The sequence below is a fragment of the Octodon degus genome, unplaced genomic scaffold, assembly GCF_000260255.1.
Source record: "Octodon degus isolate 3935 unplaced genomic scaffold, OctDeg1.0 scaffold00047, whole genome shotgun sequence".
Lineage (NCBI taxonomy): Eukaryota > Metazoa > Chordata > Mammalia > Rodentia > Octodontidae > Octodon > Octodon degus.
The window spans coordinates 32,268-37,522 of NW_004524623.1; the positions used below are offsets into that span (position 1 = coordinate 32,268).

Below are 5,255 nucleotides of genomic sequence, written 5' to 3' on the forward strand. Positions count from 1 at the left end.
AGAGAAGCATTTGTGAAGTTTGTAGATCAACACTTTGGAAGTATTTTGTGGTGTATGGTTGATGTGCATGTTCAAACATAGTCTATAATAAACCGAAAATTTTGGGTTAAAAAAAAGAATTTGACATATAGATAAATGAAGCATATAGAATTCTAAACAGCCATGACCAAAATAAAACTACACCAAGGCATATAATAATCAAGATTCCAGAAATTCAGCACAAGAACAGAATATTGAAAGCCGTTGGAGAGAACAAACAAATCACCTATAAAGGAAAATGCACCAGAATCATAAAAGACTTTTTAACACAAACCCTCAAGTCAAGTAGAGCTTTGAGTACAGTATTTCAAGTCCAAAAAAAAAAAAAAAAAAAAAAAACAACTTCCAATCTAGATTGATGCAGCCTTCAAAGCTCTCTCAAAATTAATGAAGAAATAAGATACATCCATGGCAAAGAGCAACTGAAGAAATTCATGGCCACAAAACCAACTCTACAAAGAGTACTAAAAGATATTCTAGACAAAAATTAAAATGACCACAATTCCAAGAATAACAAAAGAATGAAACAACAAGGTAAAGCAAGCAATTAAACAGAGGGAAAGCATGGAATCAATAGTAGGAAAATATCATGACAAAGTTAAGTCAATACCTGTCAATTATAACTATCAATATAAAGGGCCTCAATTCACCAATCAAAAGAAACAGACTGGCAGAATGGATCAAGAAAAAAGATTGGAGTCTTGAGCGAACAAGGGGCTGTTGACTGCAGCAGCAGAGCAAAGCCTAAATCAAAGGAACTTGTTTCTTCAAGCTCTTCAGGCAACGATTCTGACAGTAAGGTTGACAAAAAAGTTAAAGAAAAGCAAGTTGCTCCAGAAAAGCCTGTAAAGAAGCAGAAAACTTGTGAAACTTCAAAAGCTCTGTCATCTTCTAAGCAGAGCAGCAGCAACAGAGATGATAACATGTTTCAGATTGGGAAATTGAGACATTTCAGTGTTCGAGACTTTAAAGAGAAAGTTCTAATTGATAGTAGAGAATATCAGGTGGATGCAGAAGGTGAAATGAAACCAGGAAGAAAAGGTATTTCTTTAAATCCAGAGCAGTGGAGCCAGCTGAAGGAGCAACTTCTGACATTGATGATACAGTAAGAAAACTGTAGAATCTGAGCCATAAAAACTTGTACTATAGCAGTTGTTTTAATTTGTCCTTTTACATTGGCTTTTGTTTTCTAAACATTGTTTTCCAAGCTGTTGTATATTTGGATTACAGAAAAATTTGTAAGATGAATACTTTTTTAATGTGCATTATTAAAAATGTTCTGAGTGAAGCTAATTGTCAACTTTATTAAAGAGGATTGATTTGTGCCCACCACCTAGTGTAAAATAAAATCAACTAATTCCACTCATTTAAAAAAAAAAAGAAAAAAGATTGAACAACATGTTGTAAAACAATAAACATAATTAATTCAAAAAAGAAATTCATAGGCTAAAGTCAAAGGAATAAAAATAATCTTCCATGCAACAGGAACTCAGAAAAAAACAAGGATAGCTATTTGGTTTATAGACAATGTGAACTTCAAGAATGTTCAAAAGAGATAAAGGAGGTCGCTACATACTTTTCAGGGAAAAACTTCAAAAGAAAGAGATAACAATCATAAATATTTATACACCAAATACAAGAGCACTCAACTATGTATGACAATTATTAATATCCATGAAAAATCAAATAAGAAATAACACAATCATAATGGAAGACCTTAATTCCCCACTGTCACAAAGAGATAGATCAACTAGACAAAGAATTAGCAAAGAAGTGACAGAACTGAACCACACCTTTCTTGTTGAACCTTTTCATGCATAGTGGATCTTTTCAGAGTGTTCCACCCCACATCATCAGAACACACAGTTCTTCTCATTTGCATGATAACAGAAAGATAATCATTTTTTGGCATAGTTCAAATTTGTCTTTTATTTTTAACTGTTTAGAAATGTTTGTTTTTTCTTCACAACTCATGATAGTGTCATACACATGTTTAGAATTTTTGTAAATTTGGAAGAACTTTTATCAATATATGACCTCTGCTTGCAACTTCATATAAAAATGCCTGAGTCATTTCATTTGTGTGCACTGAGGGCTTTCTAACAATAGATTATTTTACAGAACAGAGACTGTGAAGCTATAGTTTTGGTTTCTTTTGCCATTGATTTCCAATTTCATTGTACTATGGTTATATGATTAATATGCATGGGATAATTTTAATTATTTTGCATTTACTTAAGCATGTTATATGATCTAGTATATAATCTATTGAAGAGAATGAACTCATCTATTGTTAGAATGCTCTCAGTTCTTCCAAATTATCATTATCATGATAGATATAGTTAAAATCTTTTATATGAAAATGTAATCAAAGAATACATTGCCAAATAAAGAAAAAATGTATATTTTAGAGGCATGGTAAACAGATAATTTTTGTAAGGTATTTTGAGAATTTTCTGTATTTTTTTGTAATTTGTCATTCTTTCCTCATTTAATATATTTATTTTCATACCAAATTTTGTTTTTACCTTGAAAAATCCAGTACAAAACTGTTCTTAGGCCCATAAAATTTGAACTGACCCAGCTGTATATATTCTTCCATTTAGCTCGAATTGATGATATACTACTATATATGTTTCTATTTCATAGCCAAGAAAATTAAGTCAGCCAAGATTAAGGTTACAGAGATAGCAAGTAGTTGAACTTGGATTTGAACTCAGCCAGACTGCGTCTGAGCCTATTTTTACTTGTTCTCCACCCTACTCTGAATTCCAGTAGTGTGCCTGAACAATGAATGAAAATGCAGTATGATATATGCCATATTAGCCACATGAGGTACAGAATTATAACAGAGAAATTAAATGCCTAGGATAGAAAGTGGTATATACACGGTTACAATGAAGTCTGTGCAGTTGTCTATGGATATCAGCTGGAGATTGGCTCCAGGATCCCCCTCCCCAATACCAAAGTCCATCCACCATCAAATCCTGGATATAAAATAGCATAGGTCATGCACATTCACTTGATAATACTTTATTATTTTATTTATTTATTTATTCATTTATTTATTTGGTACAGGGTTTTGCTACAGACTCACAGTGATATTCCTGTCTCAGTCTCCTCAGTGCTGGGATTATAGGCATGCACCACCATGCCAGTTTCAGTGGCCAGCTTGTCACAAGGCCGGCATGGCATACAGTATCAGGGATCAAACCTGGGTCCTTGTGCTTGCCAGGCAGTTGCTTAGACCACCGAACTATCTCCCCTGCCCTCCACTTGTATGCTTTAAAACTTACCTAGACTATTTATAACACCTAATGCAATGTAAATGCTACATAAATAGTTGTTATATCATATATTTTAGAGAATAATGGCCAAAAAATTCTGTACAGGTTCAGTATGGATATAACTATTTTTTCAATTTTTATTTGTTTTTAGTTTTTTGAGATAGAGTATTGCTATATAGTTCAGGCAGGCCTTGAACTCACTACACAGTCCATGTCTGCCAAAAACTCACAGTGATTCTCCTGCCTCAGTCTCTTAGTGCTGGGATGACAGATATGAGCCACCACTTTGGCTCAAATGTTTTTGACCCATAGCTGGTTTGAATCTAGATATGAAACCCATAGATGCAAAGAGTTGACTGTATTTGAAATTATATCTAAATTCACTTCAATTACCTAAAATAGTTGACTCTGGTCACCAAGAAGTGATTTCTAGCATCAAACTGTACATTACTTGATCTCAGATTAATTTAATTAAGTACTTATGTTTTCAAAACTACAGTAGAGAATAATAAAATAAGACTTTTTAAAATGATGTAACTCTCTGGGAGAGTTAAATTAATTTTCTCTCACAGAGAAAATAGGAATGGTAATGAGAATGAAAAGATGACAACCATGAAGGCAAACGTACCTACACAAGACAGTAAGACAAATCATAGGCACAGTGAGTATGGCGTTAGAGTTTACTAGTCCTGGTGTCATTTTGCACTCAGCATTCTGAGAAAATCTGATTATGCTTTAACAAATTTCCTTGGTTTATAGGTTAAGGACTTCACTTTCAAGTGAATCTCACACTACAGAGAGCAATAGATGTCTTGCTTTAAGGAGAACAAGATCTCTGTTTCTTCATAGCTGAAAATAAAAGGGAAACAATATGATAGAAGATGAAATATGAACAGTGTTAATGAGCTTTTTCATGGAACTTAGGTAGTAGATTATTTCCTCTGAAAAGTCCTGAGAATAATAAATCAAATAGATTACAATTTTAATTTTGTTTTTGTTTTTTAATGTATTGGGTACAGGGTCTATAGTATCTACAGGGTCTCACTACACAGATCAGATTGGTAGTGATTTTCCTGTTTTCAGCCTCCCAAGTGCTGGGATTACAAGTGTATGCCACCACACCCAGTCTAAATTTAATTTTGAAATAACACTGAACAAAACCAAATATCCATGCTAATCAATTGTATTTAGTTAATGGCTAGTGGCCAAGGAATAAATTGCTCTATTTGCAAAACTAATTTGTTTGTGAAAAGATGTCCTTAAACTTAGAGCAATTGATTAAAACAATCTGTTGGGGTTTTTTTAAAGAGTCAAAAAAGAAAGAAAGAAAAACCTAGGAAAAGCAAAGCAGAGAGAGCTTTTTCCTGAAAACTCACTAGAGTACTATGTATGATTCTTTCCCTGGAAATTATAGACCTCACCTACACCCATCAAACCTACTCAAATTTCAGCTTCTAAGCATAGGTTTGGTTGCTTTCCTCAAACTGCTTTCTAATGTTCCACTCTCTATTTACAAAGGTTAGGAAATCATCTTTAAAGTTCAAGGCCAGGGCTAGAGAGATAGCTTCACCGTCTAAGCACCCGCCTGACAATGGCAATGATCCGAGTTCAATCCCCAGTACCACATGCCATGTCAACCCCAAGACTAGGCATGGCGGTGCACCCCTGTAATCCAAGCACTAAGGAGACTGAAACAGCAGGATCACTACAAGTCTGAAGTACAAACAAGACCCTGTATCAATAAATAAATAAATAAATAAATAAGGAAATTCATCCATAATTTTGAGAAACAAATAGCAATGAGACAGTTTCAAACCAAATTGGTGGGACAGTGTCAATAATTAACACATTGCATACATTCTTCCTAGTAGTTAATTGCTGTACAAGATGCAGACATGATAGCCTATTTACAAACACCATTAGAACAAA

At 33.8% G+C, this 5,255-nt stretch overlaps 1 pseudogene; it reads left to right on the forward strand.

Moving 5' to 3' along the window:
- Positions 1-397: 397 nt before the first annotated feature.
- On the forward strand, positions 398-1,159 carry LOC101582179 (annotated as a pseudogene).
- Positions 1,160-5,255: the final 4,096 nt, after the last annotated feature.